General features: G+C 45.0%; 1 long non-coding RNA gene across 1 annotated transcript in view; it reads left to right on the top strand.

Moving 5' to 3' along the window:
• Positions 1-869: 869 nt before the first annotated feature.
• The window catches only part of LOC135378158 (uncharacterized), a 93760-nt gene continuing 82818 nt past the window's right edge, over positions 870-11811 (top strand). Inside the window, exons 1-2 of the long non-coding RNA XR_010418288.1 lie at positions 870-1094; positions 3845-3999. This is a non-coding gene — a long non-coding RNA (uncharacterized LOC135378158). The remainder of the gene's footprint in view (positions 1095-3844; positions 4000-11811) is intronic.

Here is an 11811-nt window from a genome sequence, read left to right as displayed (position 1 = left end):
ATCGCCGGCTACCGCGTCTGGGTCGCGAGTTACACCGAACGGAATCTTCCGCGAGTCTCGGAGGTTACTAGTTGGGGAGTTATTAGGGCGAGACGATATAGACGTTTTTGTTACTGTCCAAATTTGTATCCTGGTTTCGGTCTGATTCCAAAGATGTTTCACGTCAAAAAATTGAAGATGCGGCGGGCACCGCGCTGAAACGCATGGCACCTTCACAATCGTAACAGAACGCATCTAGCTGATCAAACTTGTGCTTTTTTCCCTTCTTCTACTTTATTTGGAAAAGTGTATTTTTTTTATTCCTAAGTACAACATTTATCATGTAACACCACGCTCGCTGAATGTCCCCAACATTCAGATGTTAGAGGAATACCGATGTAGGAAAGATGACAAAACAACGTCCAGCCACATGACTTACTTCGTGGCCCAAAAGAGGAAGGTCAACTGTCCACTGTCCCACACAGAACCAACGAAAGCACCCCTATTTTCGGCTAGCGTTGCTAGAGTTGACATTTGAATCGTTTTTCCTCAAAGGTTCGCGAACGGTTTTGACACGAACCAATCAGATGATTACGTTCTGAGTCACTTCCCCTTCTCATTGGTCATTCACGAAACCGTTCCCGAACCGTTTGAGGAAAAACGAATCACTAAAACTCGCTATTATTAATGTCTTTGGCACTAAAACTTTCTTCGAGAGGAAATGGGTGCTGAATAGGCTGTCGCACCGCAGGTAAAAAAATCAAATAAGATAATTGCCAACTGGATCACAGCGCCACCCAAACGCGTGAGATTTCAAACAGGTGAAGCCGCACCTGCGCAATGTTCGCGTTACGTGGGTGTTATCTCTTTTAGATGTGATTGTTGTGCATCAGATCGCTGCGCTGTGGATATCGATGTTCTTGAGCTAAAACAACGCTGATGCACCTCACTGGCATGTGCAATTGCTGTGTTTGTACTAGTTCAAACGTTCCACCAGACATAAATTCTTCTGCATTCCAGTGAGTTACTTGGCTGAGTACGAGTATCAAAGTTAACGCGTATATACCAGCATCAAGTGTGTCTGGAAGACTGCAGTGCACTCAGCAATCCTTCCGGTAACTAGGAAGGGAGTTGCCTCAGGACAGAAGCCGCCGATATTTCGAACAGAGACTGTTCTTCTTCAGGGCACCGTCCTCATCATTGGCATGGTATTTAAAGGGTTAGGTGTGACGTGTTTAAAGGTTCATGCGAATTGTGGGTCAACAGCCCGGAGGGAAGAAAGGTTCCGTACGGGTTTTTACGGCCGGAGTGAATGGCTGCTTTGTTAGAGTGTGGAGGGGATTATGTGAACGTAGTGATCTAGGCTACAGACCGGTTACAGAAAAATGGAAGGTTCACGAACACGTGGACGAAACGGGACAACAGGCAAGAATTGGCAAGCATAGCGAAAGATAAGGAGGTTAGTGGTTACGTGGGGAAAAATTCCAGAACCAGCAAAGGTTGCTTTTTTTTTTTTTTAATATTTGTGATGCAAAGTTGTGGCATGCAATAAAGAAAGTAGAAAGCAGTGGCTATGCATAACATAACAGATGATAATGGAGGTAGAAGGGAAAAGCATATTTTATTTGTGAAGTGTTTCTAGGGTGCCTTGTGATTTGTTGATACCGGACGGGTGAAGAGCGTTGAACTTGTATATGAGATAAGACTCCCTATCACGTCTGTCACGTGTGGATCTAAACCCGGTTTCTAGAATATATAGTTTAATGTTGTCAAAATTGTGACCAGGAACGTTAAAGTGTTCGGCGACTGCTTTGGGGAGTTTGTTGGACGTGTCGGTTCTGTGTCCGGTAAGGCGGTTGTTCATTTGTTGGCCGGTTTCACCAATGTATTGCATAGAGCAGTCGCCGCATTCAATGCAGTATATGACATTGGAGCTTGTGCATGTGAATGCGTGGTTAACGGGGTGGGTGTAATTGCTCGCAGTGCTCCAATGTCATATACTGCATTGAATGCGGCGACTGCTCTATGCAATACATTGGTGAAACCGGCCAACAAATGAACAACCGCCTTACCGGACACAGAACCGACACGTCCAACAAACTCCCCAAAGCAGTCGCCGAACACTTTAACGTTCCTGGTCACAATTTTGACAACATTTAACTATATATTCTAGAAACCGGGTTTAGATCCACACGTGACAGACGTGATAGGGAGTCTTATCTCATATACAAGTTCAACGCTCTTCACCCGTCCGGTATCAACAAATCACAAGGCACCCTAGAAACACTTCACAAATAAAATATGCTTTTCCCTTCTACCTCCATTATCATCTGTTATGTTATGCATAGCCACTGCTTTCTACTTTCTTTATTGCATGCCACAACTTTGCATCACAAATATTAAAAAAAAAAAAAGCAACATTTGCTGGTTCTGGAATTTTTCCCCACGTAACCACTAACCTCCTTATCTTTCGCTATGCTTGCCAATTCTTGCCTGTTGTCCCGTTTCGTCCACGTGTTCGTGAACCTTCCATTTTTCTGTAACCGGTCTGTAGCCTAGATCACTACGTTCACATAATCCCCTCCACACTCTAACAAAGCAGCCATTCACTCCGGCCGTAAAAACCCGTACGGAACCTTTCTTCCCTCCGGGCTGTTGACCCACAATTCGCATGAACCTTTAAACACGTCACACCTAACCCTTTAAATACCATGCCAATGATGAGGACGGTGCCCAGAAGAAGAACAGTCTCTGTTCGAAATATCGGCGGCTTCTGTCCTGAGGCAACTCCCTTCCTACATTCTACCGGTTCGCTGGATTTCTACCCATCTACTTCCGGTAACTAGTAATTTTTAGCATTATGTGCTCCAGCGTTATTTGATTGTCATTATTAGTATTTTTATATGTGTAACAAAACAAAACTGGTCATGACGATTCACAGGTGAGACATGTGCTACCGCGTTAATGTTACCAATACAAGGTGAATTGTAGAGTTTTAGGTTTCTGATTGCCTGTCGATTAACGATGTTATCGGCTTTCACGTCTGTCCATGATAAAATGTTAAGCTGGTTGTTGTTCTGTGTGGGGTGTAAGCAGGTTTGCTTTTGTTTTCTGATAGCGTGCGTAAGAAAAGGAATGGTATTGACCGACTCCTAAAGATAGATCGCAGTTTTCTCGGGACGTAAAGCCCCGAAGTATTATTACCCTCATGATATTTAAGAACTGCATGATATAGAAAATTCTGGATGTGTATTTGGTAGTTGTTACGACGCTTGTCTGTATTTAATTTGAAACGAATTATATTGAGCAGAAACAGTGTTTATCGGCCAGCTTTCTTGTAGTTACGCCTTTTCTTCTTTTTTTTTTCTGTTGAAATGTAAAGTTACCTTTCAACTTTTTTTTTTTTTTCACCTTCGCATTTCGACTTCGTTGGGGCTCGGTGTATCGGTTTGCAGAATTGCGAAAACATGTGTTGGGGACTTACAAAGCGAATTTCTAGATATACTTTTTTTCAGACACTTCAGATAACTATACTAATGGGAAAATATCGCACTTTATTCTTTCATGTGTTCTTAAAGCATATCTCCCTCAGGTGCCCGTGACCCATTTACTCTACACACGTGTATTTCGACAGTAAAATTTTATCAGATATACTACATACTCCCCGTCTTACACGTCTTTGATTTGTACGATACTCCCTCCCTCTTGAATGACTTTCACTGCACTGACCAGTGCGCATTTCCAGAAGCATTCGTACATTTTTTACCGACTCGTTAAATGTGGACTACAGCTCTGACAACTCGCACACAACGGGGAGCTAGAGAGATGATTGTTAACTAACGCTCGCTGTCCGACGTACGTGCAGGCCTTGAAGACTTTATGAAAGTATCCCCATTTCCGTCAAGGGCTGGCGCAAATATCCAGCGCAAACTACCACGCCAGACCGTCAGGATAGCGTTGACACGAGGAGAGACAGCAACGTCAACACAGTGACATACTCTACGACGCACTTCTCAAAAGGTGACAGCCTTTCTTGTCAGTTTTGTTTCACCCTTATCCACCCTGTCAACTATGCCCTGCGAATACGTCACGAACGAGAGCGAGTCGTGAGATAGTTTCACTCACGAGCGATAAAAGGGTTCTCAGTATTTGTAGATACTGTACGTGGTTTGTTTTTGTAAGTTGCGGCAAGTATTGGAAATGTGAATAGTCCGACATACTATGTCAGATATATTTCCAGCTACGACCTCAAATTACAAAATATCTAACACGAACAGAATATAGCAATACGAAGCAATATTGAACCACCAAGTCAATGTTTTTTTGTTGTTTTTTTTGTGTGTGTATGCTTTTTTTTTCTCTGCGTTATAAAGAGTATAGTCGCCGGTGGCGACCATGATAGCGGTTGCAGGTGAAATAACCGGCCCACCAGATAGCATTGAGGACCAGCTGTCATGAAGCAGCGCTTACGGCGCCCGGACCCAGTCTCAAAACAAGTGGCTGACGCCTCCGCCACCCACGGGGGGGGGGGGGGGGGATATGTTTATTAAGAAAAAAGAAAGGAAAGGTTAGCCAGGCCAGCCACGGGGTCTTGCGTTAGTGAAATGAACAATTTTTTGTTTGTCCTGCCACAAACATCGTGTTTCGTTTTCAATGGGTCGACGTTGTCGGCTTTCGGGTGGCCACAACCTCAACAGAAAAAAAAAGGAAGAAGTAGTAGTATGGGCATGTCATGCATGTAAAAAAGAACAAGAAAAGGATGAAGGCTAGGAGCTAGCTTTCCTCACCACTCTTCGTAACCGTACGGTCGTTTTGTTTGCAGTATGCAACACAGATTTGCGCGGAAGTTTGGTTATATAGTACAATGTCGTCACGTCGAAATAAGCCGACACTGGACCAAAAGGAAAAAATATCAAACTGTCTCGCAAATGTCGCAATTGAACGTGTTCTTTGCATCATCATCATCATCATCATCATCATCGTCATCATCATCATTTGAATGTTTGTCAAACAAGGCAATTGCCTGAAATGTCACTGGAGTCATATTGTCGACATGGGGATAAAATGCGAGCGAGTTGGTGTAAAGTAGGTGCGTGCGCGTGCGTGCATGCGTGTGTGTGTGTGTGTGTGACAGACAGACAGACATACAGACAGACAGACATTACTGTGAGTCTCGGATGCACACGAACCGGACATACACAAAGTGGATAGGGCGAAGGCTAAAAAAGAGTATTGAGTCTTCGCCCTGTCCACTTTGTGCATGTCCCCCTGCACCCCAGATACGGGGTTATGTGGCACCCATCACAGGACACGGCTTCATCGTGATCTTGTGTTAACAAATGGCATGAATCGTAGTGCGCACAAAAATAGCGCATGTGTCTCGCCAATGACGTGTGTGGTGCGATGGAAGGGAGATACCACCGGAAGGTTTCAAACAATAGGAAGGACAGATAGTACGGGCTTATCGTGGCAGCTGGATTTGGATGCTGGGCGACATGTTTGCCTTCATTCTGTGTTCCCTCTTGAGCGCGACATTGTAACCTTCCTTCTCCGCTTCGGAATTTCATTGTGGGACAGTCTGTGAGCGGTACAGGCAGAAACGCTTGTCCTCACTTTGCAATTTCAACTACAAAATCCACGGAGCTGCCATGGGTTTGGGACTGCGGGGTGCGAATGACGCGTTTATTTGATTCTTGCGAGAACGTGTTAAAGACACACTTTTAAGATCAGTTCTGAAAAGAAAAGAAACAGAAAACGTTCAATAAATATAAATATAGGAAAAACCAGTTACGCTGTGGCAAAACTATGCAAGAATTAACTACATTCACTGTACATTTAGGCCCGGTTTCACCAACGCCGATTAACATTTTAACCGAGATCAACAGTCCCTTCACTTGCATTTAACATTGAACTCTGCTTCAGTAAAAAGCGTTATTGTCCCTGAAGCATTCATCACGTCACCAACTAACGTCTGTAAAAGAGAATGGAGTGCTGACATCAAGCTTTGAGCAACCCTTATAGTTGCCTTCTGTCCGTGTACATTTTGGTTTTTTCCATTTGACATATCTGCATATCATCGCCCCTCTGGCGCTATACCATATGGAACAAAGCTGGCCGTCATAGCGTACTAAAATGGAACGATCCTGGTTCGAAACTGAATCTTCTACAGCTCATTATGTGAATAAAATGAAGACATTGTGCTGAGGTAAGAACCTGGTGTCGCAAATCATATGATTGCTTACGGATGCGTCCTGATGGAACGCCACCGGAAACTAGCCGTCCAGTGGTAACTGGTGGCTTCGTTATTTTTCCCCTGCCTCGACAACGTGCGTCGGGTGTGAGATCCTTTTTTTTTTCCTGCAACGCCCAGTCCTATAGCATTGTCCACACTGGAGACACGTGGCAAAAGTAAACCATCCTTCTCATAAAGATGCCTTTCGTATCACTTGAAATGTTGTTGTAACCCTACAAAAGATGACCCTGCTTTCTGTCGGGAACAACAAAAAATAGAGGTAAGGAAACAAATTACCAGGTCCAATGCTGGGGTACATGTTGCACACGGAGCCCTATCTGTGGGAGCAACTACAAACCCTCAGTCTTCCTTTTTTTAGGGAATCGCAAGCCTCTGTTATGGCTAACCTTTCCTTGTTTCATTTTTTTCCCTATTGAACATACCCCCCCCCCCCCCCCCCGTCAATCATGTGATGGTCTGATGGGAAAAGTTGTACGAGTGCCTGACAACATTGGTACCTGATGTACAGACGTACATTACTTAATACATAGCATATATAGCATACTTATACATAGCATACATAGCATACTTATACATAGCATGTATCAATCCACATCTCGCTGTTTGGTGGTGACATTAAGTGAGAAAGGAATTATGTTTCTCATTGAAATTTTTAGCGAGTGCTTGCTCTGAAGCACAGCCAGTTCATATCGTACGCATGAGTATGAATTGAAATAGATGAAACAATTTTCAGCTAAACGATCATAACACACACACACACACACACACACACACACATTGGATGGTGATGGGGTGGGCGATTCACGGCCGCTGAGGCGGTACACTGCCCTATTTCGCGTTAGGGGAGGATGAAGGGATGATGATGGGGCTTTCAAAGAGCCGTCGCTAGACCGGGGGAGCATAAGTACTCCGACAGAAGACGAAGGCCCTGCGTCTGGTGGGCAGCGTTCGACCATGGACCTTCGCTAGGTTGAACGGCCGCTTGTCAATGCGTTGCATAGAGTTCCATTAGGGCACGCTCGTGGTAGGGCACGAACATAAGCAATCGCCTAAGTTAGTGCAAAGTATTGTTTCTCGAGCGCTGTCGAAATTGCTGATCATTCGTGTAGCAAACCTATAGAGGGTGTAATCACGATACTCACCCAAGCAGCACAATGTACTGAAAGTCGAGTGCAATAGGGGTGGACGGGTTGGTGGAAGACCTTGAACAGACCCGTGATATTCAAGAACAATGATAAGACACATACCGTCCACCCCTATTGCACTCGACTTTCAGTACATTTTGCTGCTTGGGCAGTGTGTGGATGAGGGGTGGAATGGACTTCGGAAGGCAGAAAGTCATCACGCGTCCTTGGCAATGAAGATAAAGCTACAAAACAAGGTCATTCTCTGTCCAAATTTTAACTGATGTAAAAGCTTTAGTAGCAAGTTTTTGCTAGTACAAATTTTGGCTTATGAACATTGCAGACATAAGAACACTGCAATTTCTTATGCTCAAATGGGTCGTGCCAGACACAAATTATTTTCTATTATGTCCTGTTTTCTTTTTTTTTTACCACTAATGTTTTTGAACACTTGATGCATAAGTTACAAACAAAGGCACTTAAGGTACAGTAAAAAGTACACAATTTGAAGTTTATTTAAAGAAAAGTACAATCACTCAGCCAAAGAGGCAGACTGTCGCCTGGAGCGATGGAACGCCACAATCATCGTCGCAATAGCGCTGTCGTTGTCGTTGTACTCGGAAATGTACCCAAACGACTAGTACGTGAGCACGTGACACCTCATGTACTCCCCATCACCGGGCCTAAACCGACCTGTAGTCTGTAGATTTCGTATACTCGGACAATCCGTATGCAGCTATAGTCACCTCACCAAGATTTGGTCCCATAGCGTTCTTTTGTCATTCTCGAAGGTTCTCCCTCTCGCGCATGTGTCAGGTCTTTGAACCCATCCCAAGTCAATCAAGAGCGCAGGCCTTGACGTCTACTTTGTCATGCGCTGCTCGAACCCTCGCGGCGTAAAAGAGCGGGAATGATCCATAGCCCACTGGCGGGCCGCAAAAAGAGGAGTCACGTCACCGGCGCTAAATCCAGATTGACAGACAGCTAAGACGAGCATCTGAGACGGCCGTCGATCTACTGACGCCGAACAACGCTGTGTCACTCTCTGTCAGGGTCTCTTATTATTCCTATAGCGACGCCGTCGATGCCGCGGTATTCCGACGCGCTCTTTGCCATGCAATTGTCTGAGACATGCGGCTTCAGGGGATCATGAACGAAGTGCGATGTTTCGCAGGGCGTCCTGTTTGTGTGCGGTCGAAGAGATTGGGTCAGTGGGACCGCTTTATTACAGAAAATTGTGCGTGTGTTTCGGGAAAGCAAGTGTTCATTCGCGTTTCAATGCGTTCCGCAGGTCGACTGGACAATGATAATGAGGAGAGTTGTCAAAAAGGTTATGTGGAAACGTTGGTCATCAAAGATTAGGACTGCTCCTCTGCATTCACGGGTTGTTAGCTTTTAGCAAAAGGGGCAAGGTGCTACGAAAATGAAAGCAGAGGTGTCCAGTCGGTGTCATGCACCCAAATGCACCACGCCAACATTGGCAGGATATGATATGACACAGCTAAAGAGAATAGGCCGGTCCTGTATCCGTAAGGAAATGCCCAAGAGCTTCAATGGTGAAACGCTGTAACGATGAGTTGGCCCACAGACCAAGTAGCACCCTCAAACTGAAAGGCACTGTTGTAGCACTGCCTACGGACTAACGCAAACAGGACCGTCGTCGTTCGTGGGGACTGATAATTTGGCCACGCTTTTTCCTGTTGCGTACATCACCCTGCGACGCGGGGCATTCTGACATGCCTAATGAATAGGGCGCAACGGCAGAGTTTGGGAGATTTTCCTATGAAGTTGGCCAAGGACGTATGACTCCGCTGAGCAGCATACCGCCTAACTGCCCGCAAAGCGCTCTGTACCACTAACACCAGTATTTTACATACTCTTATGAATCGTGCACAGTGGGAACACGCTTACATGAGGAAGAGAGAGGAGTGTTCTACGGGGGGGGGGGGGGGGGGGGGGGTTAACGTTTATCCGAATAATTTCCCGGTTACTCATTCCTTAGGTGCTATACAAATCTGGAGTACATTTCGGTGATAAACGATGGAGCTGATTGGCACAAGTATTTTTCCAATTTGAGAACGCACGAAAAAAAAAAAACGTGAACTGATATTGCGTCACAGGGTACCAGATAGTGCGCAATAAAATTTGCGACGTCTGTTGTATCCAATCGAAGAAACCGTGCGTGTTTGCGATATCTTACCATCATTTGTGCGACCCGACTTGAATTTATTTCGCGAACAAGGAAACTTTGTCTTTTCTTTGCGGGTCATAGTCTTGAATGTAGGTGGTGAGACAACTACAACCTCAACCCACAGCGCTGCCCGATCAACATGTCACTACGTCAGCAGGCAGAGTGCTCGGCAATAAAACGCCACCAACCAACCAAACAACCACATCGCTATGGTTGTGCCTTTAACATTTCTGTTTCTTTGCGTGGTCTTCGATAATTAATCAGATGTTTGTAACTAAGAGAAATACTATTGCCCAGTTTACTACTATCGTACTGTGTATATTTTTTACTATTTTATCTATATTTATTGTATTCTATTTAGCGCGGCGTGTTAGTGTTCTGGCAAGGCTTTCAACCTATTGTGCGAGCCGAAACTGCTCCTGACATGCACCTGAAGGCCCTTCCCAGTAAAACGTTACATGCGGAAACATATCCTTTGACATTTCCTGACGAAGAACGCCACCCAGGCATGATTTACCAAAGTCGTCAAAAACAGAGCCTCGCCCCGACAGTCGAGAAACAAGAAATTATGGCTAAACAAGGGACCGGGGAGAGCGTTCATATTTCAGCGTCGCCTTGCCGTCCGTTTAACGCTGGAGACGGATTTGGTGTGTTGTGGCTTTGTTCAGAACGAAGGTTGGCCGCGTCCCTGGGAGTCTTCGAGACACGCTTGAGGGACACCCGGCCATTCATCATGGCCCAGTGATTCATTACTCGAGTCCGTCGTTTGTGCTCCGCGTGAGGCTCGAATTAAAAGTTGAAAAACGCGCGTGTCCGTCGGCTTCATCACTCATCCGAGAAAAGCTGGCGCGCAATTTCTGTGCAAGCTCCGAGAACGCGTTTGCGGGTTGATTTGAACGGGCGCGGTCAGCCGGCGGTGTGTACGTCGCCGATGCGACGGTGCCATGGTAGAGCGCATGGTCTCTTCAGGAGCAGTGAAAGAAGGGTTTGGTCTCAGGGGTGTTGCAAAAAATCAATCGGCAGTTGTCGTGTCCTCGGCATGTCATTCTTTTTATATGAATCTCATTTATTCGGCTGACGTTCACTGTTACAAACTTGAGTAGAATATAACCACAGTTAGTTCATTCCAATGCAGATGTTAACAACGTGCCCTATAGGTTACACATACGATGGAAGGAAATACCTTCTCGTCTGTGAGGGATGGAGGATAGAATACGATGGCGAACGTACGATCCGTGGATATCACAACGTGTTGAGTTATCAGTTGTCTAAAAACACAGGGATTTCGGGGAATTCCGGATCCGGAGCCCTGAAACTGAAATCCGTTCCCGTCAGAGATCTGAACAGCTTTCCAGTGAGCGGGAAAGTTGGTGGCGTCGGTTTGTGTGCATAGAATGAAAACAATAAGATCGGTAAACGACATGTATGCAGGCAAGATTAAATGCAAGGCATATTTAAATGTTTTGCTGGTTTTGAGTCGTATTGTCGTGGCGTCTTCAGTGTTCGCCAAGTGCTCAGGCTTATTTACCATGGAATACAATAAGCTTTCTTTTACTGTACTTTAGCACTGTGTAGCAGATGGCGTCAAGAATGAGATAGTTCATTGAGAAGATACGTGTGCTCAAGAAGCAACACAAGACGAAAGTAACACACGGTCTCTTGGCGTTATCGCCAATGTTTATATCCAGTGTTTCCCAAATATGATAAAGTGAATGTTCCGGCTCTGAAAGCGATCCCGACCGTGTAAATGACATATACTTTATCTATTTTATCATAAAGGATATAATTAGTTTTAAAATAATTCGTCGAACTACCAACTTCACGTTACTTCTGGTGATGCCTTTTGACACAAATAATTAACTAAAAGGGAATACTTCTATTAGAATCACGAAAAAGGAAAACGCAGTCCGTCATAAGAGATGGTGAATTGAAGCTGCTTAGTATATAGCTAACATCGAACGTCGTGTTAATATTGCATGGATGCAGCATTCTGCTCTAAAGGTGACAGGCCGATTAACAAAGTGAACCTGGGCTATAGATCTGTTTGTATTAAGCATGGAAGAAGGAAGTTGAGGAGACGCCTTATTTCGCCGAAAAATGAAGTTAAAATTTGGGGTTAGCCATGGTACGGTCACAGCTGTTCTCTGCTTTCAGTCTTACAGTGATGAACACAACCATTTCAGGGCTAATTCCATCATTTCTGGATGGCTGAGTTGCGTGTCAAAATGGCATCCGAATGTGGCGTCTGCAAATCCATCTCATTT

This window comes from Ornithodoros turicata, chromosome 1 (genome assembly GCF_037126465.1).
Source record: "Ornithodoros turicata isolate Travis chromosome 1, ASM3712646v1, whole genome shotgun sequence".
Classification (NCBI taxonomy): Eukaryota; Metazoa; Arthropoda; class Arachnida; order Ixodida; family Argasidae; genus Ornithodoros; species Ornithodoros turicata.
This window is presented reverse-complemented; position numbering and strand designations above follow the sequence as displayed.